The 25,219-nt window shown below is 38.3% G+C and overlaps 1 protein-coding gene across 1 annotated transcript in view; it reads left to right on the top strand.

Moving 5' to 3' along the window:
* The first annotated feature begins 12,233 nt into the window (after window positions 1-12,233).
* LOC138175896 (N-acyl-phosphatidylethanolamine-hydrolyzing phospholipase D-like) overlaps window positions 12,234-25,219 on the top strand; it is a 103,273-nt gene continuing 90,287 nt past the window's right edge. The window contains exon 1 of the mRNA XM_069106549.1: window positions 12,234-12,569. The gene's annotated coding sequence lies outside the window, so the exon portion shown is untranslated. The remainder of the gene's footprint in view (window positions 12,570-25,219) is intronic.

The following is a 25,219-nucleotide window of genomic DNA, read 5'->3' as shown; positions in this document are numbered from 1 at the left end:
TATCTCATTAGAAAAACAACTGACATGGAAAACAGATTGAGGAGAGAGATATATTTCTATGTCACTAATAAAGCCCTGCAAGAAGAGATAGTAAGAGGTTTATCATTTAAAATAACCACAGACAATATAAAATATCTGGGAGTATACCTGCCAAGATCTATTTGAACATAATTATAAAACACTTTTTTATGTAAATAAAGTCAGATTTTAAAAATTGGAGAAACACTAATTGTTCATGGGTAGGCAGAGCCAATATAATAAAATGACAGTTTTTATAATAAAAATGACAGCTAATCTACTTATTCAGTGCCATCTCAATTAAATACCCAAAAATTATTTTGTTGAGCTAGAAAAAGTAATAAAATTCACTTGGAAGAACAAAAGGTAAAAAAATATTAAAAGAATTAATAAAAAAATGTCAAGGAAGGAGGTCTAGCAGTACCATATTTTAAATTGCATTATAAGGCAATAATTATCAAAACTATCTGGTATTGGCTAAGAAACAGAATGGTGGATCAGTGGAATAGAGCAGCACTTCCTAAACTGTGGATAGGGATCCTGTGTGGGGATTGCTAAAAATTTGGCAACAAAAGGTTTCTGACCACACAATCACCAAAAATTAATTTAAAATTGGATGCTTCCATGTTTCTGGCAATGCTTGCTAATTTTGCATCATGCAAGTTCATTGAAGCCTTGGTTCTGAAACAAAGCATGCATACTTTGCACTGCACATGCTCTCAGGCCACCCAATGCCAAGAAACGCTGCCAAAATGCAAAAAGGGGTCTTGAGTGGAAAGAGTTTAAGAAACCCTGGAATAGAGGAAGTATACAATGTACAGTAGCAAATGGTTATAATAACCTTGTGTTTGATAAATAGGAAGATCTAAACTTTTGGGATAAGAACTCATCAAAAAAAGTTGCTGGGAAAATTGTAAAGCAGTCTGGCAGAAACTAGGTATAGACCAATATCTCATGCCACTGACTAAGATAAGGTCAAAATGGATACATAATCAAGACATAAAGGGAGATATAAGTAAATTAGAAGACTATGGAATATATTACCTATCTTCAGGAGATTTATGAATAAACAAGGGATAGTGAGCATTATGGGATATAAAATGGATAATTTTTATTACATTAAACTGAAAAGGTTTTGTACAAATAAAACCAATGTAATCAAGATTAGAAGGAAAGTAGAAAATTAGAAAAAATTATATAGACAGTTTCTCAGATAAAGGTTTCATATCTCAAATATTTAGAGAACTGAGTCAAATTTATAAGAATATGAGTCATTCCCCAGTTGATAAATGACATGAACAGGCAGTTTTTAGGAGAAGAAATTAAAGCTATATTTAGCCATATAGAAAATGCTCTAAATCATTATTGATTATAGAAATGTACCATCTCATATCTATCAGATCAGCTAAAATGATAGAGATAGGGAAAATGTCAAATCTTGGAGGGAATGTGGAAAAACTGTAACACTAATAAACTGTGGAATTGTGAACTGATCCAACCATTTTGGAGACCAATCTGGAATTATACCCAAGGAGTTAAAAAATACGAGAGAGAAGGAATGAGTATATGAGATGTACTCATTTGACCCAGCAATACCACTCGTTATTAGGTCTGTTTCCCAAGGTGATCAGAGAAAAGAATAAAGAACCTATATGTTCTACAGTCATTTTTTTTCAGTCATATCTAACTCTTCATGACCCCATTTGGAGTTTTCTTGGCAAAAATACTGAAGTGATTTGCCATTTCCTTCTCCAGCTCATTTTACAGGTGAGGAAACTAAGGCAAACAGGATTAAGTGACTTGCCTAGGGTCACACAAGCTAGTAAGTGTCTGAGGTCAGATTTTAATTCAGGAAGAGTAGTCTTCTTACTCCAGGCCTGGCACTCTATCCACTGTGCCACTTAACTGTCCAATAAAAATACTTATATCAGTTTGTGGTCAAAGAAGTGGAAGTTGAGTGAATGCCCATCAATTGAGAAATAGCTGAATAAGTTGTGGTATATGATTGTAAAGGAATACCACTGTGCTGTAAGAAATGACAAGCAGGTTGATTTTAGAAAATGTGGAAAGACTTAGATGAAATAATGAAGAGTGAAATGAGCAGAACCAAGAGAACATTTGTATACAGTAACAGCGATATTGTTCAAGCAATATTGTTTTTAGTAAATGACTAAGCTTTTCTGAATAATTTGGATATTCAAATCAACTATAAAGGATTTTTGAAGGAAAATGCTATCCACCTCCAGAAAAAGAACTGATATAAGAAAGTATGTATTGTATAGTTCCACATATATATGTGTATCAAATGTTGTCCTAAAATGCAAGGTTGGGAGGAAGGGAAGCAGGGAAAGATACAGCTTAGAACTCAAAATATAACAAAAATGAATAAATAAAATAAATGCTTGGCACCTATAGCCTGCTTGCCTAACTTGGGATTCTCTAGATTTGAGTCAAAATCTAAGCTTTAAATAATTTTTCTCCCAGGACACCAAGGTATAAAAAGCCAAAAAGTATGAAGAAAGGAGTCTGATCATTCCTTTGGGTGGGCAGGCTCACCAAGGTCTGAACCCCATGTAGCAGCAAGCACCCCAGCATCCCCAGGGTGTCTGCCAACACAGGTTCTTAGATCTGCTTTGATAAAGGAAAGCAACTCAAAATGGGTTAACAAGCTTACTTTAATCAGTCAAATATATATCATTTACCTAGTTCAGGGGAAAAAGGTCAGCACCCAGAACTTCAGAATATACAGACAGAATTATCAAGTAGACAGGTTTCCAAACTGTCCAACTATTACATCCATACCAAATCAACATCTGGGTTTTTCAAAGCCAGGGGACTCTCAACAACGGCTTCCCAGAGTTTCATCTGATCAAATCACAGAACACTTCTCAAAGTGAGCCCCAAAACAAAACTACACATCAGTGCTTATATAGCCTTCTCCTGGCTCAGAAAATGTAACAACCTTATTGACCCACTGGCCAATCAAAAAGTATCTACTGAAAAACAAGCCTCCCACCCCAGGCTCCAGGTGCACTTTAGCCTAGGGGCAAGGAAGATCTTTAAATTTGCATTTCCATTACACCCCAACATCAAGTACATGACTTCAGGACATAAAGGCTCTCTGGCAGAGAGGGAGAAGGCAGAGTGCTCCAGTCCCCTTGGACCCAGCAGCAATTGTGAATTGTTAGACACATATTGTTTAGATGTCTGAAAAACCAAACTCCCATGATCTGCTGTATGATTGTGACCCTTAAAGTGCAATCACATTAAGTCAACCACTGAAGACTACAGTTCAATGATATTGACTTTAGATTCAGCCTTCATGTGTTTCATTTTTTTTTTTTAAAGCAATCGAGATTAAGTAACTTGCTCAAGGTTACACGGCCAGTTATTTCTGGGTGCATGTATTTCATTTTTGACATCTTATTTCTTAATTCAGAAAAGTTACTCTAGGGGTGGCTAGGTAGTGCAGTGAATAGAATACTGGCCCTGGAGTCAGGAGGACTTGAGTTCAAATCCGGCCTCAGACACTTAACACTTAGCAGCCATGTGACCTTGGGCAAGTCACTTAACCCCAATTGCCCCTCCAAAAAGAAAAAAAAAGCTACTCTATTAATATAAAAAAAAGTTAATTTGAATCAAGAGTTCAAAAGTTAACTCTATTTCCCCTCAATGGATGGGGAAGGACTCTGGACCACAGTTAGTGGATTCAGATTTGTTTTTTAATTACTCTACCATTATCATTATCTGTTAACCCAAATTCCATGATATCAATTTAAAAAAAAGATCTTTTCAGGAAATAAAGTAGGTTTATTTTTAGATCATTGAGGGAGGGTGAGTTTTTAGTTAATAATAAACTTTGTAGTTACTTTTTTTAGGTACTTAATCTAGTTATGGCCCCATTTCTTGTAAGCAGATTAACTCATATGCCTAATTCATCATTTCTGATTATCCCTTTCACATCCAAAGTCTCTCCATGTATTGGGCCATAATAGAACCTAGGTTATGATATCCTTGTATTATTACCCCAATGTGCAGATAACAGGAGAACCTTGAAATATGTTATGAGAAATTAGGTATTAAATAAGTGTTTTGTGGGATGATGATGATTATGAACCAGCTGTAACCTTGTCCTGACTACTTGACAAACTGAATAATGCTTCTATCCATGTCTAAAAAATCTACTCTTTATTTCTGTTCTTGCCACTATGCTGGAAAAAAAATCAGAAAAATTGTTTGTTGTAATGCATAGTCTTTGAAATCTCCCCAGAAGCTATATCAGAATACAAATGAGGTTGTAGAATAACATGAAACTGGGAAAGGATAGAGTGACTACAGTTATTGGGCAGGAGTGAGTGGTGAGGAAGAGTTGTGAGAGGAAGAGAGAGAAATAAAAGCAATTTATATTTAATCATCCAAATGCTTCTCTTTCTTTTTCCACCCCTTAGTGAGGCCATGCCATTTGGAATCTCTGAATCTGCTAAAATAAGTGTTATTCTTTTGAACAATATTTTATCTCATTCTCCCCATATTAACCTAATAAATAATTAAAATATCTTTTTGCTGGCAGCATCATGCAGTGGAATGAATCTTGAATTTGGAACGAGAGGACATGGATCCAAAGCCTACCTCTTCCTCTTATCAGCAGCTCCACAGGCAAATCATTTAATCTTCTCTGGTACTTGGGGTTTTTTTTATCAGTAAAATGAATGGAGTTGGCCTACATGATCTCAAAGCTCCTTCCAGCTCTAAAGGTATAATTGATGGGGGGGAAGGCAATAGGTTATACAGGACTCTGATCAATATCAGTGACCCGAATCCCAGCAATTCAGTCTGGAAAGAATTCAGTAGGCCCCAGCAAACTTGGAGTCAGGTTTGTAAAAGTTTACTGTTACGCTTTACAGCAGGCAGGGGTTCTTAGGGAACCTGCAAACTTAAAGAAGTCACAGGTATAGTTTTAAGGAGTCAAGACAATAAATCAGGTGTCAATTATGCTGACTAGGTGAGTAAGGGTGGGATTAGGGAGGAGTTAAGGAGTGGTCAGTGCTTAAAGGAACATGTGCTTTTAATGTCAATTGTGCAGACATATTGCCCATAATTCACTGGGAAATAGCCCAAGGGGGGGGCTACCTGGAGGTGTGGTTTTAGGCTTGACACATCACTAAGTCAGCTAGCAGTCAAGGCTGACTGAGAAGTGCCTAGTCTGCCACCCATCAGTGTCATGTTTGACAAGATGGATGTTGGGAACTAAGGCTAATGGAGATTCAGTAATGTGTATAATTGGCTAAGGAGTTAACCTATAGATAGTGCATTGAAGGATTCATAGATGTAGCTGGCCACTTTACCAAGGGGAGATTACATTTGCCTAAGTTAAAATGTTCATAGAAGGTTTAGTGAAGGATTCATAGGTGTAGCTTGTTACTGTTCCAAGCAGAAAAAAAACAGTTCATGAGTTGTTGCTGGGCAGAGTGCTGGCAGGGGGAAGGGGCAGAGTTAATGCTCTGAGGCTAGGGAGGGAAATGTGATTTTACAGATTGGTTTTACGAATTGATGTTACAAACTGATATTACAAACATAGATCCCAAGTACCCCATCATAATCATATTTTTGCCTTTCTGTCTTCTTCTGACCTCTTTCCTTCTTAACTTCTAATAGTTGGCTGGCTTCTTGGAAGAGTCAAGACACAATTCAGGACTGAATTCAAGTTATTAGGCCATTGGAAATACAATGAGAGTAGCTTAGTGGATTTGGGTCAATTCACCACCCCAAGCAAAGACTTGTTGTATTGAGATGATCTTGCCAATAGTCCCTAGTATTTCAACAGAATACATGTAAAGATCTAAAAAAAATGGAATGATCAACCTCTGGAGATATTCAATTATTCCTTCTTGAAGTGTTCTTGCAAGGGTTGAATAATGACTTGTTAGAGATGTTTTAGAGGGGATTTTTCAGTCAATCAATAAGAATTTATTAAGTTTCTGCTTTAGTCTAGGCACTATACTAAGCACTAGGGATACAAAAAAGAGGGGAAAAGATAGTCCCTTCCCTCAAGGAGCTCACAATCTAATGGGGAAGATGAAAAGTAAACAAATATACAAACAAGCTACATACAAGATGAATAGGAAATAGCAAAGAGAAAGCACTAGAACTAAGAAGAGCTGGGAAATGCTTCCTGTAGAAGGTAAGGTTTTGGTTGGAACTTGAAGGAAGACAGTGAAGCCAGGCGGTAGAGATAAGGAGGAGCATTTCAGGCACAGGAACAGCCAGAAGAAACGTCCAGAGCTGAAGGATGGAGTGTCTACTTTGTGGAATGCAAGGAAATCAGTGTCACTGGATTGATGAACACATGATAGGGAGTACATTTAAGAAGACTAGAAAGGTAAGAGTTATGAAGGTCTTTGAATACCAAACAAAGGATTTGGTATTTGTTTCTAGAGGTGATAGGGAGCCAAGGGATACAGCTGAATGGGATGAGGGTGGGTGGAATGGTGGGAATTGTGCTTTCGGGAAAGCATTTTGATGGCTTAATGGAGTATGGACTGGACTGGGGAGTAACTCATGGTAGACCACCAGACGTCCAAGTGTTAGGTGATGCCCCAGAACAGTAGCAGTAAAGAAGAAAGAAAGGGATATTTGAGCATATTGGAAAGATGTAACTGACAGACCTTGCAACAAATTGGATATGAGAGGTCAGAAACAGTGAGGAGTCAAGGACGACACCTAGATTGGAGGCTTGGGTACTGGGAAGTGCCCTTGATGGTAATAGGGAAGTTTGGAAGTGGGAAGAGTTTGAGGGAAAGACAATGAATTCGGTTTTGAACATTTTGAGTTTAAGATGTCTACTGGACTTCCAATTCTAGACGTCTGAAAGGTAATTGAAGGATAGCAGAGAGACTGTAGGGTAGGGAGGTTAGAGGCAGTATAGACAATGAGAATTATCAGCATAGAGATGGTAATTAAATCTATAGGAGTTGATGAGATCACCAAGTGAAGTTGGAGGAAGAAGAGAAAATTTCCAGACAAAGCCCAGTAGGACACCTACAATTAGTGGGTGTGACCAAATTTTTATTTTAAATTTCTCTAAATTTTTGTTGGAAGTTACATAAATTCTTTTTTTCCCCTAATAACAGAGATTGTACTTATTGACTTTATACAGTAACTATATCTTTGGCAGATAATAATCATGGAAAATGAGCAGAGTCCAGAATTGCATGAGAGGAGGAGGGTGGTCTGGATTATCTTTAAGAAATTGTGCCATACTTGTAATTACTCACCCAGCTTTTCCCTAAAATAGAGAAACAATGTTTTAATAACTATTTTCTTTTGGTGACATTTAGCTGTGATTCATGGAATACCACAGTTTCTGAAAAAATATCAAGTGAGGGATCAACTAAGGAGCAATGGAGATGTACAAAGTAGGTGTTAGTAGCTTGCAACAGATTATCAAATGAAAATCATATAAGTGAAGTTGCATTAGAAATATCACTAGAAACATATATGACCAGAAAGGGAAGTGGACTGGACAAGTAGTAAGAGTGAAGAACAGTTAACAGGCTGAACCGGTGTTCATCAAAGTCAGGAGAACTAGAGGAAGGTTCCTCGTATGTTGAACGGACCCCTTGCAAAGGATTTACAGGAGGATGTGGACAAAAGTCACATAAGATGAGAAGGTATAGATGGGTTGAGAACTATATAGTTTGAAGGAATACTCACATAAGTTCCATTCCATTCTGCTCCATACCATTCCATTTCTCAAGCAGTTATTAAGCTCCTATCATGTATAAGTCACCACGCTTGTCACTGAGAACACCAGTACAAAAATTATAAAGTTCCTTCCCTCACATGTTTACATTCTGATGGATAAGATCATAGATCCATCGTAATATCTAAGGTTCCAAGAGTTTCACATTAATTATCAAGTAATTACCTATGGTATTGAGCTAGTCATTATACAATACAAGCAAACTAACTTGGTACTTGACATCCAGATGCTCATGTACTAAATTCTAAACTGATACAGACATACAGCATAAAAGAACAATATGACACATACATCACAGAGGATGAAAATGTACATCACAGAGGATGATGCGTGACTGAAAAAGATTTACATTGTATGGAGACTTTAGTGTTAGAACTATGAAGGGTAAGAGTTGGTCACTCTTCTAGTAGGGTAGATATAGATACCTACACAAAATAGAATTCTGGTCTTTGTAACAAGAGAAGGAAGACACCTAGAGCATTTGAAAATGGATAACATCCCTGGAATAAAGAATGGCAAATACAGAAGCCTAGAAAGGAAAACTGGATGAAGGTAATAGTATTAATGTATTATTTATTTGCCCAGAAAGACACAGGTATAAAGAGCAGTCAACTAGTAACTGTCTAATTTTGAACTGTGTTGCTTTTGCTCAGAGCCATAGAAGGGCCCAAAGCTCTGTTTGGAGCTTTGTGACTGACTGTCATCTGTATCATTTCAGGATTTCTAATCAAAATAATCCTGTGATCCCAAAAAATGTATACTGCTAACACCCCTTAAAAACTGACCTTAAAGTAAAGTCAACATGAGAGGGAAATGTCTTCCCAGTGATAACTGGAGCATAGCCTGGATAATAACTACTAGGCAAATCAGACTAATATTACATAGTTCCCACCCCCGTGGTCCAATTATCATCATACACTGGGCTCTAAGATATATAAGCCCCAAAAGACCCTGAAATGAAATATGGGACAGTGAAATTGATTAGTCCCAACTCACAGTCAGAAATTCAGGGCCCTTGAAGGCAATCTACTCTAATGTCACATACAGAAGAGGAAAATGGTCACTTAGAAGCGGTGAAATAATCCAAAAGTCACACACCTTGCTAGTGGCTGAGCCAGGACTCGATCTTAGATACCTTGATTTCTACCCACTACTCTTTCCCCTATACCTTTTTATTTTAAAAGGGGAGGGGGGCAGAGACTAAATGGACTGCTAAATACCAGCCCTATAGTCACATTACAGAGCCTGAACAATCTAATGAATGATTCTGCTAAATCTGTCAAGAATATGTATGAAATGTAATCATATCCAGAAGATCCTTTTTATGAACAGTAATCACTGTAACTAAAAGCTTGCCTGAAGCATGTACCTTTTTACCAAATATCAGTTAATCAACTTATGCCACCCTCTTGGTGATTTCTTATTTGATTGACTTGGGGAAAGTACAAAAAATCCTTCTTTTTTCTTCATCATAATACTACCCAAGTGACATATATTGCTGGATGATGAAGATTCATTATAATGTTTATTTTTTGTAAGTAATAAAAGGAAAGAGATCCAGACTAAAATATGACATGACTCATATACACGGCAAACCCATTATAATTGACTAGAAACTGAAAGCAAGAGTTTGATTTGATTTTCAACAATATCTTTGGGTTATAAAATGAGCTACCATGAACTAAGCTGACAGTGATTTCATACTTTTCTTCTAATTTGCCTGTAGCAAATGTGCCTATATTTGTGAAACTTGCAACCCAAAGCTACATTCATTGCTAGGTCATTCATTACTGAATTCAGGCTAACAAGAAAAAGGTCAAATGACTTGTATAAAGAAAAATACATACATTCCATACTGCCAGATGACCAAATAGAATGCCCAAGGGCAGTGAGTCAACTCTATCTGGTGATGAGATATTTGGTGGAGATCCTTTTCCTATACTCAGATAAATGGCAGACTAAAACTGAATTCCCTCCAAAGTAGCTCAAACTTTCATAATATAGCTCATCTAAGCAACCCAGATCAATATAGTAGATAAAGAATTCTTTTTTTGTAAAACATAGTTCCCCACCCTTTGAATCCTTATTGAAAATTTTTTAGATATTAGAAAAATGAAGATCTGATTCTTTCCTCCAATTTGCCCATCTTTTAAAAAATTTTTTAAATTTTTTTTTCTTTTTGGAGGGCAGTTGGGGTTAAGTGACTTGCCCAAGGTCACATGGCTAGTTTTTTTTTGTGTTGAGTGTCTGAGGCTGGATTTGAACTCAGGTCCTCGATTCACTGTGCCACCTAGCTGCCCCAAATTTGCCCATCTTTTATCATATTTTCCTAATATGATAGGAAAAGAAACTAAAGAGGTGGTCACCAAAATCCTAAAAGATGATTTGCAGTATGGTGGTTTTCCCAAAATTTACGACTTAAACAATCACTAAATCTTAGAACTGAAAGAGACGTTAGAAGTTGTCTGGTCCAACCCTATTCCTTGTATGAATTCCTCCTCAGTGTCCTCAAATACTCAGTTAATTCTTTCTTGAATACCTCTCATCATAGTGATTTCCCAGCTTCATGAGACAGTCCTTTCCATTTTTGTACAACTCTTAATTGTTGAGAAGTTCTTCCTTGTATTGAGCTGAAATCTATTACCTGTAATTTCCATGTACTAGTCCTGGTTCTGCTCTTTGCAGCCAAGTAGAATAAATCTAATCTCTCATACACTTTCCATGTGTCAACTCCTTCTCAAATATATTTTTACCCCTCTTTTGCCATCTCTTTTCTCTCCATTCTTCCCCCCCTAATTCTTTTCTGCAATCTTTCTGTAAGCCTCTTGGTTTGATCCCAAATGCTAAGGTTTAAAGTCCTATACAAAACCAAACTCATCTTTCCCCTCTATTCTATTCTCTTATACTTTTTCTCCTCTTTATTCTCTGATCCCTTTTTAATATAGATCTGGAAGCTCTGGATTTTGGCAATGAAATTCCAGGGAGTTTTCATTTTGGAATTTCTTTCAGGAGGTGATTAATGTACTCTTTCTGTATTCACACTGCCCTTTTGTTCTAACATGGCTGGGTAATTTTCTTTAATGATTTCTTCACATATGATAAGATTCATTTATTGGTCATGAACTTCAGGTAGTCCAGTAATTTTTGCATTACCTCTTCTTGATCTATTTTTCAAGTCAATTGTTTCTGATTTGAAACAGATTACATTTTCTTCTATTTTTTTTTAATCCTTTGACTTTGCTTAAATATTTCTTGTCTCCTGGAGTCAGTAACTTCTATTTGGTCCATTCTAATTTTTAGGCAGTCTGTTACTAGGGAAAACTTTTGTACTTCTTGTGTTGAGCTATTAATTCTTTTTCCAAGTCTCTCTTCCATAGTTGACATTTCTTTCATAATTTCATTCTAAAATAAAACAAAATAATCTCTTACATAATTTCTTCTAGGAAATCTAATTATTCTTTTTTCTTGTTGTTCAGTCATTTCAGTCACATCCAACTCTTTGTGACCCCATTTGGGGTTTTCTTGGCAGAGATAAGGGAGTGGTTTACCATTTCCTTCTCCAGCTCATTTTAACAGAGGAGGAACTGAGGCAGATAGGGTTAAATGACTTTCCCAGGGTCACAGAGCTAGTAAGTATGTGAGGCTGGATCTGAACTCAAGTCTTCCTGACTTCAGGCCTGGCGCTTTATCTACTGTGCCACCTAGCTGTCAAATTATTCTTCTAGGCAAGCTATTTTTCCTTTGAGGATTTGATTGTAGGTGTTTTTGAACTATGATCTTCTGCATATGTGTCTTATGCATCCCTAGCACCATAAAAATCCTTTCTGTTTGTTTATTTGTTTACTCATTTTTGGTGCCAAGGCTTCAGGAACTCATTTCTATATCTCCCCTGGGGATCAGATCAAGTTAAAGCCCTTTTCTTGGCTACTCAGCCCCTTCTTTCACCACATGGGTCATTCCTTCACCCAGACTCACCTTTCTTTGGTGGGTCAGACTAAGTTAGGACTCCTTCCTTCAGCCTGTGCCCTTTCCTTCCAAATTTACCCTTCCTTCTAAAACTGACCTAAATTGAGGCCCTTCCTTTGGAGGGGGAGAAAGAGAAAAGGGAGATTTCCCCTCCCTTTTTTTTTTTTTTTTACCCTTGGCTAAGTTCCTTTAAGGCTAAATTCACCCTTCCTCTGGTGGAATGGCTCTATTAAAGGCCTTTTCCTGGGGGACAGGGGTGAAAGTATGAGGGGGAGGACTTTCATTTTTATTTACTCCACTAGACTGAAGTCCTTTGTTTCTAAGCTCCCCTCCCTCTTTCTATTCCCCCTTTTTTCTTCTAAAAATATGTGAGCATGGGGAAAAGGAGGGAGAGAAAAAGATTATATCTAAACTTAAGAAAGTGACAAAGAAAATGTTAATAATACAGATTAAACTTTAAAAATGTATTGTGCACAGTGTACTCCTGGTTGGGTTCCTCCATTCATCACTGAGCCCTTTGAGAAGCAAGTCCACAGAATGCACGGACTCCCAGGACTGAACCCTCGTTGTACAGTACCCTGTTATACTGTGACCCTTGACTCAAAGGGCCAATTGTATGTGACTCTCTCCTCATTGATGGAGATAGATTGCTCAATGCCCTGGGCCTGCAAGGGGGCATGGCAAATCAGTGAAAGCTGGAGAAAGGAGATGTGGACTCTTATAGTTTCCAACTTCAAGAGAGAATAAATGACTTTCCAATCTCTTTTCAGATCCATAAAAGGAAAGAACACCTCTAAGAAGAAGTCACCATGCAGAAGAACTGGTAATCTCTATCATGTTCCTAATCTCATTTTGCTATACTAAAGATTTTGGGGAATTTCCCCTTGGGTGAGAGTTGAGACTTTCTCTCTTGGTTGAGTTGAGTTATCTCATTCACAGTGGGAAAGCTCATTCATTCTGTGTGTATTGTCTGGTATCTATTTTCTTAATATATGCTTTCTCTGATTTCTATTTTGTTAATCAAATTAGATAAATAACTTTATTTTTTATTTGCTGTGTGTGTTCATTGTGAAACTGGTATCTGATGGGAAGGAAGTTGTCTTGGATATGTGTGTGTGTGTGTGTGTGTGTGTGTGTGTGTGTGTGTGTGTGTGTGTGTAGCTTGGGGCTCCCCTTTCCTATTAAGTGATAGTAATTAGGAGTGTAGCTTGAACCTAAAATTTATTTCTCCTAGTCTGACAATATTTTAGGGAACAGAAAGATATAATTCTAGTCTGGTTCCCCATCTATCTGAGGAAAGCAGAGTAGTTAGCCTCTAGCTCCAATCTCCTGCTTTCCTTTCTAGTAGGAATCAAAGTCTCCTTTGGAGAAGAGTTGAGAAAGGGAGTCACTAGAGATATTTATTCTTGCCTCCCTATAACCAAATCTGGACAGACTCATGTGGACATATATGATCTACACAGGCAAAACCAAAAAGCAACTATATACCACATCACCCCTTACATATTTCATAAGAGACCTTCTATAACCAAGTCTGATATTCCTCACCAGTTATATTTCATATTACTCCCTATCTCTTGATGTTATGTCCAAACTGGAGTAGGATTATTTATTTAAAGTTGGAAGAAGCCTCAGAGGCTATCAATCTCACCCCCTTTATTTTATGAGTGACAAAGCTGAGGCCCAGGAATGCTACTTGACTTGTCCAAGGTTAGAAAGCATTAGAGAGAGGATGGGAACCCAGATCTTCTTCCTCCAGGGCCAGGATACTTTTCACTATAACAACATTCCCTCCCTTGATATTTCCACTGCCAACATCCACGCATCTTCATAAGCCTGGATGAAATCCTTCATTCTCTACCTCATAGAATCATTATTTTTCTTCAAAGTTTAGCCTTCCCTGCTTCTCCCAACTACTCAGTTCCTCAAATGATAATGCACTTTCTATGTCATCAAATTACCCTGTATTTACTTATCTTTGTACTTATTCTATCCTTCTGTGGAATATAAACTCTTTAGAAGGCACAAGCTATTGTGCTTTTGTTTTTGTATCCCCAGGGAGTAGCATAGGACCTTGCTTAAATGCTTGTTAAAATGATGTAAGTATATACTGTCAAAGAATCTCATGTAATCACAAATGTGAATAGTAGGCTTTTGGAGGAGAGATGTTGAATCTCCATTCTGTTCTACTGAAACAAATATTTTTTTTGTCTCAGCCAAAGTAAAGTTTATTAAAAATTAGCTTGCATTAGACACAGCGTAAGTCTGTGCTAGGTCATTCTATGGCACTCTCACTCTTGCATGGAGCTCTTCCCCCACAAGGTGTGAGATGGGGTCTTATATACAGAAGGTTGTTGGAGTAATCTAGGGGTGGTCTAGGGGAGGGTCTACAGGAGGAGTTAATGAGGTCAAAGAATGATTAAGGGTGGGAAGTAGCTGAAGGCTACAGACAATGGTGGGCTAGGCTAGTTCAAGGGTATATTGATATTTAGATAGGCTCTGGGGTGGGAAGTAGATGAACAATGGAGGGCTAGGCTAGTACCCGTGTTTCCTCGATAATAAGACCTATCCCGAAAATAAGCCCTCCCCTTACCGTGTAAAATTCCTCTAAAATAAGCCCTCCCCCGAAAATAAGCCCTATTGAGATTGCTACTGTAGTGAAGGTGATCCCCTGTGCTACACGCTACATTACGGTACCCTTTGTATGCACCATCCCTCCCCCCACCCTCGTGAAACGCACACCATGCTCCGAGCTGCATCCAATCAGAGCTGCAGCAGTGAGTGCATCATCCTGTTCTTCCCCAGTGATTTGCTTATTGAATAAAGGTACATTTTTTTGTTCACATTTACCTGTTTATTAAAATTGCTGTCAATGTTCATTAAAATAAGCCCTCCCCTGAAAATAAGCCCTCTGGTGTTTTTCTGTCCAAAAAAATTAATAAGACAGTGTCTTATTATCGGGGAAACACGGTAGTTAGCAGCTAGTAACTTAGGCTAGAGGTCTGGCCCAGCCACAATGTAAGGCTTATTGCCTCTTGCAAATACCTTATCAAATGAGACAATTTAATGAAGAGTCCAAGGGAGGTTCCCAGAGCCTGTACCTCCAAGGAAAGCTCGAGGGGGGCTCCTAGAGCCCATACCTCATCATTCCCCCCTCGAACACATGGGACCCAAATTTCTTTAGGGTAAAGGGCAAAGGTCTCAACTTCTGAAAGTGCTTCCTTCTGGCAAGGGGGCATAGAGCTGTCCCTGCCTCTCTGGGTCCAGTTCAAAGGGGTCACATTTAAGAGGTCAGACTCTGGAATGTGGATGATGCCAGGTCCAGTGGGCTGGAGAACTTGGATTCAGTCAGAGATTTGCATAGCCTTAGTGGTCATCCAGAGGTGACAAACCTGGCAAGGAGGTTAAGCAAACAAGAACCAAACAGGCACACACTAAAAAAAAAAAATAGATAAAAGACAATCTCCCTGGTATGAATTAAAGATGACTGTGGCAAGGCCAAAACACTGTCAGATATCCCTTTCCTTTCTAAATTGCTCCATTTAGCACATGGAAAGTAATAGAAGGCACAGAATCTAATAGTTTTCAAAAACAGGCAACAACTCCCAAAGCCTGTTCTCTCCTTCAATCCTTACAGAGAGTGAAAGGTTTTACCTAGATTAGGAAAAGCTGGTGTGGTGGTCAATTTGTTTTTCAAATTCTCAAAAGCTTTCACCTGGTGGTGTGGCCTTGAGTAGCAATTAACTTGATTGTAGTCCCTCCCAGGCCTTGTGTTTAATTGGATATAGACCACTCTAGAGGAACACTTAAGAATCTTCAGCCTGGATGCTTGCCTAGAATTCAGCAAGGGAAATAAAGAAGGTGGGAGCACTGCCAAGCCCCAGGTTTCCCCATCATTCTGAGTCTTGAGAAGACTGGAGGATAGGGTACTGGGAGGTGGCTCTACCACTTTTACCATGGTGACCATCTTTCCTGCAATGTCCCTCCTGGTCAGATGGGCACAATTCTAGAGGTGTTGATTCCTGGGGCTTCCTCCAAGGGGCCACCTTGAAGGGGGACTCCTTGGACCAGTGACCCTGCTTGTGACATGGAAAGCAGATTTCCCCACTGCCCAAGTGACTGGGCTTCCTCCAAGGGGATCCCCTGGAGGGGCTTTTCCTGGCCATGGCAGCAGCCAAGAACTGAGCATGTTCTCTGTCTCTGGTTCGTTTCTTGCATTCTTTCTCAATATTTTTTTTAAAGCAATTGGGGTTAAGTAACTCGCTCAAGGTTACACAGCCAGGTGTTTCTGGGTGGGTGCTAAGTGTCTGAGCCTGGATTTGATCCCAGGTCATCCCGACTCTGGGGCTGGTGCTCTTACTCGCTGTGCTACCTGGCCGCCCCAGAAACAAATATTTTTAAATGATATATATATATATATATATACACACACACACACACACACACACACACACACATATATATATGTTATATATATACACATAAAGTACATATTTCTTTTTTTTTTTAAAGCAATTGGGGTTAAGTAACTCGCTCAAGGTTACACAGCCAGGTGTTTCTGGGTGGGTGCTAAGTGTCTGAGCCCAGGATTCGATCTCCAGGTCTTCTCAACACTGGAGCCGGTGCTCTTACTCGCTGTGCTACCTGGCCACCCCAAAAGTACATATTTCAATACTTATAAAATGTCTATTATATAAATGTGCATTCAATAAATATGTATACTTTAGATATTTATAAACTATATGACAACATATATATGTATATGCACAATCAACAAACAATTGATACCACAGAACCTTGTTTTTTCCACATCTTTTAAGTTCAATTGTATGTTCATAAAGATATGTGTGTTTGTGAAGATTACAAATGTTGAGAGTGAAATCTCAAGGGAGACTGTGTGAGTATGTGGAAAGAATAGTGGCAGTAGAGTGAGAGGATAGGGGATCCCATTCCCTCTCTCAGTAGTGGAATACATAATTTGCTAGAGCCTGTCCATTTCTTTCAAGTAATCTTCAACAAGGAAACAGATGAGGACTTTGGTCAACAGATCACAACCTTGGCACAGTTATGACATAGTAGTTATGGGGGATTTAAAATACTGAGACAACTGGTAGACTTCTCTCTCTGAGAAAATGTAGAGGAGCTAGTAATTTATTTTTACTTGACTTAATGCCAAATTTACCTTTAAAAAGTAGGGGAGGGGCAGCTAGGTGGTACAGTGAATAGAGCACCAGCCCTGGAATCAGGAGGACCTGAGTTCAAATCCAGCCTCAGAAACTTAACACAAAAACTAGCCGTGAGACCTTGGGCAAGTCACTTAACCCCAAATGCCCTACCTTCCCCCCTCCAAAAAAAAAGGCAAAAAAAAGTAGGGGAAGCAACAAGGGGGAAAATTCTGTTCTGAATCTGATTCTCCCTAATAGGAGTGAAGCTGATAGCAAATTTAGGAGAAATGACCATTTCTTCTTAGAATTTATAATGTAGGATAGAAAACCAGTCATATATAATTTGTCAGGTACCCTAGATTTTGGGAAAGCAGATTTCCAAGGATTCAAAGGAAGGATAGGTTACATTTCATGGACTAAAATTCTACAGGAAAAAAATCAACACAGGAAGGGACGGGAAAGTTAGGAATGAAATTTTGAAGACATAAAAGGAAACAATTTTACCAAGAAGAATTAGGAGAGATCAGTGTGAATACACAGAGAACCCACTAGTCAACTTAGATCATAAAAAGATACGTGGAATCAAGAGCAGGTAATTGTCATGGAGACTGTCCTATATGAGTCCAAGTGGAAGAGGGTATTCCTATTGGTAATGCAGTGTTTCATACATGCCATTTTGCAGATGGCATTGTGTCAATTGCATCAAGCTCCAGAATATTATAGTTTATCAGAGAGATTGATCAAGAAAGATAATTATCAGTTTTATGAGTTTATCAATAAGTTATTTTTTGTTTGGGACATTGATTATATCTTATCACCTGAAGATGAATTGACTTATCAAACAATTGTGGGCTGAAGTCACAACTAGAGTAAACTTTGGATTCTAGGGCTTGGTAGGCATATACCTGTGCAATATCATTTCGTCATCCTCCTCCTGAGACTTATTTATCACCCCCCTCAGAAACTGTTTAGCCACAGAGATGGAGGCTTCTCAACCTAAGAAATGGGAGCCAAAGGGGCAAAGGTGGAGAATTGGGAGTTCTTGGAACTTGAATTCCTGGACTTTGAGTCCTGGGCCCAGCCCTGGCTAGGTAGTGGCAAAGTCAAATCATGGTTACACGTGCTTTCAACTACACAATCTCAGGGAAGAGGAATCAGGGGGTCAAGTATTTTGAGCTCTTAAACTCTAGATTTCTAGAGCAAGGGTTTTCAAACCTGGAGTCTGTGAACTATTTAAATGTTTGTTTTAACTGCATTTAAAAATATTTTGATAACTATATTTTAATGCAATTGGCTTTCTTTGTCATCCTATGTATTTTCTTTTATGTATTTAAAAAACGTTATGAGAAAGGATTTATAGACTTCACCAGAAGGTCAAAGGGGATCATTCTAGAGAGAAAAGGGAGCCCTTAGGTACAGCCAATTTTAAATTTAGCCTTATGGCAAACTCAAGTTCTGAGGGTAGAAAATCAGGCCTTCTAATGAGAGACAAGGGAATTCCTGGTCCAGCATCAACATCTTGAAGAAAGGAAAATTTGTTTTTTGCTTGTTGTTTTTTTTTAGGGGGGAGGGCAGGGCAGTTGGGGTTAAATGACTTGCCCAAGATCACACAGCTAGTAAATGTTAAGTATCTGAGGCCATATTTGAACTCAGGTCCTTCTGACTCCAGGGCCGGTGCTCTATTCGCTGCTCCACCTAGCTGCCCCTGAAAGAAGAATTTTAAGTCCTTGTCCTCTTCTCTCTCTTCCCCGACCCTGTCAGCCAGAGTATCAGCAAGGTTAAAAAAAAAGACATGATATGAGGAGAACGAAATAATAGCAACCAGAACCCTGGACTTGGTACTTCCCTACTACCATGAGTTATTTGGACAATATAGGTCCAGTGGAAATACAGTTGCTTCTTTATCAGTCTAAGTAAATTTCTCTTCTGGGGAAGTTCAAGTTCTTAAGATACTTCCATAGGACTGGATGCCTCTATGGGCATGTCATGAGAAGAAAGGGGAACTCATCAGAATGTCAAGGGGTTGCCCATCTAGTAACTCCACACTTTACTTCTGGTGCTAGTCCAAGTCTTTAGGGTAGTACCATAAGGGTGAAGAACTATCTGGCTTCTCATTGGAATGTTGGGAAGGGGTTGCCTCTCTAGCAACCCCAAGTTCATTTCCAAAGGGAGTAAATGGCACTGTAATTCTATAGGCCCTGTAGGAAAAGATGTAACTCTCAAAAGAGGGAAGAAGAATGCTATCAAGGATTCATGAGTTTCTATGTTGTTTACATATTTTCTGCATTTCCTCCATGATAGATTAAGGTATCTTGTACCTGATATGCAAAGTTACCTCAAGTATTTATATGGGATCAGACACTTTTTTTTAATTAAGCAATCAGGGTTAAGTAACTTGCTCAAGGTTACACAGCCAGTTATTTCTGGGTGTGGTGCTGAGTGTCTGAGCCCGGGATTCGATCTCCAGGTCCAGGTCGTCCAAACACTGGAACCGGTGCTCTTACTCGCTGAGCCACCTGGCCGCCCCTGGGATCAGACACTTTTGCCAATCCTAACCACTCTCCTGAGTTTGTCATGAATCTCCAAATATCTGTTGAATGTTTTAATTGCATTTTCTGTATGCATCTCAAACTCAACATGCTTAAAACAACTTATTACCCTTTCCTAAGCATACCTCACTTCCATACTTCCCTATTTTGGTTGAGAAGTCCACCACACATCTAGTCAAACAGGTTTTCAATCTTGCATTTTGCTTGATTCTTCAGTGTTCTTCACCACACATCTAGTCAGCTGCCAAGTCTTGTTATTTCTATCTCTATGCTATTTCTCTCACATCTCTCCCCTTCTCTCTGTTCCATGGGCAGCACTTTAGTTCAGGTCTTCATTACCTTTCTCTTAGCCTCCTAATTAATCTATTCATGTTTTACATAGCTGCCAAAGGGGTTTTTCCTAAATTGTACTTATACTCCACAATTTAAACTCTAATAGCTCTCTTTTACCTGTAGGATCAAATATAAGCTTCTCTGTTTAGCTCTTAAAACCTTTCAGAAGGGGTGGCTAAGTGGTGCAGTGAACAGAGCACTGGCTCCGGAGTCAGAAGGACCTGAGTTCAAATCTGACCTCAGCTAGCTCTGACCTTGGGTAAGTCACTTAACCCCAATTGCCCTGTCTTCTCCTCTCCAAAACAAAACAAAATAAAATCTTTCCAGAACATGGTCTTTACAACCTCATTAGACTTATCTTTACAACTTTATTATACAATAACTTACCTTTACAACTTTATTATTCGATACTCCTCTGTCTATATTCTGTGTTATAGTTAAGGTGGCCTACTTGCAGTCCTCACACAGGACATCTCTTTTGTCTCTGCTTTTATATTTGGGGGGGGGGGTCACAGTATGCTCTCCTATGGCTGACATGTATTCTCACTTCACCAAAACTCTGCTCAAGTGACAGCTTCTACATGAATCTTTTCCTTATTTCCTAAGATACCATTTCATACGCCCACAAAACTTATCCTTTATTATTTGCATATATTCTTGAAAATACTTATCTATATACAAGTTGTCTCCTCTGATAGAATGGCAGCTTATTGATGGCAGGGACTATTTTATTTTTGTCTTTATTTTCCTCAGTCAGGCAAAATTCCTGACACCTAGTAAGTAGGTAACAAAAGCTTTGATTGATTGACAAAATAATAGTGTATAAAGTATCTGCTTCTCTATTTTACCTATTTTTTTTTTTTTACTCAATATGTGATTGTCACACCTGGAGCCCTTCTAACATGCATGCCTCCTAGAAAGTTTGTGCCCATTCATTCTTAGTTCTTTGAGCCTGCCACTGACTTGTTAACTTTTACTAAGCCTATCAAAAAGAACTCAGTTCAGAGTAAAATAATTTAATCAAATAGCATAGCAAAATAAGTGATGTTTTCCCCACCATGTAATCACATCCTAAAAATATACTTTCTTATTTGTTATTATACCACCAGAGTTCACACAGAGAAAATACATGTGGTCTAGGCACATATGGAGGCAGGTAGGTGGTACAGCGGATAGAGTATGGAGCCTGGAGTCAGGAAATCCTGAGTTCAAATTGAGCTTTAGATACTATCTGTGTCACCCTGGGCAAGTCACTTAACTCTGTTTGCCTCAGTTTCCTCATCTGTAAAATGACCTGGAGAAGGAAATGGCAAACCACGCCAGTATCCTTGCCAAGAAAACCCCAAATGGGGTCAACAACAACAACAGGTACATATGGAATAACATTCAGGTTCTATGGTCAAAGCACAGGCATGGCTAAGCTCTAACCAACAGAGTCACTGATGTCCTCCAAGAATGTCATTGGGCTCCTCTCCGCCACACTCTCTTACTCTCTGCTGGGGGTTATATCATCCTACTGGGTACCTTTGCCTTTATCTAGCTGTGGTGTTTGCTTAGGAGTATTTTTGCTACCATATGTTGAGATGCAGTAGGTAATAATTTCTCCCCTTGTGAGGGAGGGCTGGGATGTTTTAATCTAGAGAGCTTAAGGCTTATTGACCATATTATGACATACAGTTACATGAATGACTGTGGAGCTTGTTTGGTGGTAGATATACCTTGGACAGCAGTATAAATTGTTAATCAATCAATCTCCTCTAAAGATCCCAAACTTCTTCCTGAAGCAAAGGCTCATTTTCAAAATATCATTATTCTATGGATGATACTGAATGGTTTTTTTTACAGAAAAATAGTCTCCAATGAATTAAAAATGAGTACCAGTCAGAGGACAAAAGAGAAGAATATGGTGATGGTGAGCAGGCTGTAGCACATGACAAATTAGGGACTCTGTAAAAGAAACAGAGTAGAAGTTGACAGCAAAGAAATAAATATGTGATTAAAAAAAAGATGAGTCCATCTGTGATTCCATGGTAAGAATGAAGAATAACCAACCAATGTGATGTCAAAAGAATAAGAGAGACTCTAAGTATATTGAATGGATATCTTGGGGTTAACTTTTTTTTGAGGGGGGAAGGCAAGGCATTTGAGGTTAAGTGACTTGCCCAAGGTCACACAGCTAGTAAGTGTTAAATGTGTGAGGTCATATTTGAACTCAGGTCTTGCTGACTCCAGGGCTGGTGCTCTATTCACTGCACCACCTAGCCACCCCTTGGGGTAAACTTTTTGAAGGACCAGGATAATAGTTTCATGAATTGGTGTGAAGGTAGGGATGAGTTAAGATCTGCATCATGGTCTAAAGGATCTACATAGATGAGACTGCAAATCTCTTTAAATCTTCTAGAGCTTAGGATTTTGACCACTGCATTCAGCCAGGAAGTCAGAAAAATCCAATTGAAGACTTTAGGTTAGGATTAAGTCTGGTTTTTTATTTGTCACTGTTGCTTTTTAACTGTTCTTCCTTTGCTACCCCAGCTCACTGTCCCTTGCTCCATCCAACCACAATGAAGTTATAAAGTTCCTTTTAAATCTTGTCAAATCTTTGATTGTCTGAAGATTTCCCCTCAAACCACTTTGGAGATTCTACCTAAGAAGACCTTCAAGGAGCTGTGCAGGGCTAGGCCAATAAAGCTTTACTCAGTCCCCCCAAATGCTCTGGTTGGCATGCAAATTGATGTGGGAGCAAGAACAAAAGGTCTAGGTTAAGTCATTAAAGATATTAGCCTCTACCTTTGATCCTGTTTTCCCTACATTCCTGCTTCAATTATACAACCCTGAAAGCAAAAGAAAATCTGGTTTCTGTACTTCTGTGTAGGATGGATTTTTATGTGTCTGTGTTTGAAAAAAAAAAGCATATTTTTCTTTTGTCTCATTTGGTTAATATACCTATTATGTATAGGTATATTATATACCTATTATATAATTTATTCAATAATCTCTATTATTTTTTATTTATCTTTTGATAGAGGTATTAAAGTATCTTACTGTTATTAGTTAATATTTTTATTTTATTTTATTTTTATCAAATGCTTTATTAACTTCTAGTTTACACCATTCATTTCCCTAAGATTTTGAGTTACAAATTTTCTCCCCATTTTTCCCCCTATCAACCACCCCAAAATAGTGATCTCACTGGATATCCCCTCCTCCAATCTCTTTTCTCCCATATCTTCTCCCATACCCCCTGCAACTTTCCAGTAGGGCACTGTGGATCTCTATGCCCTAGTGTCTGTATATCTTATTTCCCAGTTACATGTAAAATAATATTAATAATAGTATGTATGTATATATATATATACATATTTAAACATTTGATAATTTTTTTTTTTGCTTTTTGGAGGGCAGTTGGGGTTAAGTGACTTGCCCAAGGTCACAGGGCTAGCTTTTATGTTAAGTGTCTAAGGCTGGATTTAAACTCAGGTCCTCCTAACTCCAGGGCCGGTGCTCTATTCACTTAAACATTTGATTTTAAAACTTTGAATTCCAGATTCATTCCCTTCCTCCCTTGTTACCCACCCTTACTGGGAAGATAAGCAAATCAATATAGGTTGTACAGGTGTGGCTATGCAAAACATTTCCATAGTAGATATATTATAAAACACTGACTATATTTTCCTCCCTTCTATCCCACCTCCCACTTGTTCTATTCTCTACTTTGATCCTGTCCTTTTTCAAAAGTGGGTGCTTCCAACTTACCTCCCCTCCAGACTGCCCTCCTTTCCATCATCCCCCCTCTCATCCCCTTCCCCCCTACTCTCCTGTAGGGTGAGATACCCAATTTAGTGTGTATGTCATTACCTCCCTAAGCCAAATTCAATGAGAATAAGATTGACTTATTCCCTTTTGCCTTCCAATTCTTCCCCTCCATTGTTAACAGTTTCCCCTTGCCTCTTCTATATGAGATAATTCACCCCATTTTGTCTCTCCCCATCTCTTCTCATTATATTCCTCTCTCACCTCTCACTTTTACTTTTTAAGTATCATCCCTTCCTATTCAAATGGTTCTGTGTCCTCTGTCTATGTATACCTGTACACATATATATACACACACTCACATATGTATTCATATGCCCATATAACCCCCTATATAGAAATATATATGTATGTTTACATATACACACACATTTATATTCCCTTCAACTATTCTCATACTGAGAAAAATTTCACAAGTTACAATTATTGTTCTTCCATGTAGGATTGTAAATAGGTCAACCTTGATAAGTTCCTTATAATTTCTTTTCCCTGTTTACCTTCTCATGCTTCCCTTGCTTCTTGTATCTGAATGTCAAATTTTCTATTCAGCTCTGGTTTTTTCATCAAGAATATTTGAAAGTCCTCTATTTCATTGAATGACCATATTTTCCCCTGAAACATGATACTCAGTTTTACTGGGTAGGTGATTCTTGGTTTTAATCCTTGCTCCTTTGACCTCCAGAATATCATATTCCAAGCCCTTTGATCTCTCATTGTAGAGGCTGCCAGATCCTGTGTTATCCTGATTGTGTTTCCACAATATTAAAATTGTTTCTTCTTGACTGCTTGTAATATTTTTTCCTTGATCTTGGAATTATGGAACCTGGCTGTAATATTCCTAGGATTTTTCTTTTGGGGATCTTTTTCAAGAGGTGACTGGTGGATTCTTTCAACCTCTTTTGCCCTCTGGTTCTAAAACATCAGAGAAATTTTCCTTGAAAATTTCTTGAAGGATGATTTCTAGGTTCTTTTTTTGATCATGGCTTTCAGGTAGTCCAATAATTTTAAAGTTATCTCTCCTGGATCTATTTTCCAGGTCAGTGGTTTTTCCCATCAAATATTTCACATTGCCCTCTATTCTTCCATTTGTTTGGATCTGTTTAACAGCATCTTGATTTCTCATAAAGTCACTAGCTTCCATTAGCTCCAACCTAATTCTGAAGGAATGATTCTCTTCAGTGAGCTTTTGAGATTCTTTTTCCATCTGGCAAATTCGGCTTTTTAAGGCATTCTTCTCCTCATTGGCTTTTTGGGCCTCTTTTGCCATTTGAGTTAGTCTATTTTTTAAGGTGTTATTTTCTTCAGTCAGGTTGTTGACTCTCATTTCATAATTTTCTTGCATCATTCCCATTTCTCTTCCCAATTTTTCATCCACTTCTCTTATTTGGTTTTCAAAATCCTTCTTAAGGTCCTCTATGGCCTGTAACCAGCTTGTATTTACTAGTTAATATTTTTAGTAGAGTCTCCTAGCAAGACTAATCTTTTCCTTTATACATTTTATTACATAATTATTAGGTGCATATATATCTATAATGTATATATTTAACATTTTTATTGAAAGTTTTGAGTTCTAAATTCTATCCTTCCTTTTTCCCCTTCCCCTCCCCCTCCCCCTT

This window comes from Petaurus breviceps, unplaced genomic scaffold (assembly GCF_028583685.1).
Source record: "Petaurus breviceps papuanus isolate PSGF00001 unplaced genomic scaffold, PetGlider_PUasm1.0 79, whole genome shotgun sequence".
In the NCBI taxonomy this organism is placed as follows: domain Eukaryota; kingdom Metazoa; phylum Chordata; class Mammalia; order Diprotodontia; family Petauridae; genus Petaurus; species Petaurus breviceps.
Note: the sequence above shows the minus strand (reverse complement) of the source record. Positions and strands in the feature narration are given on the sequence as shown.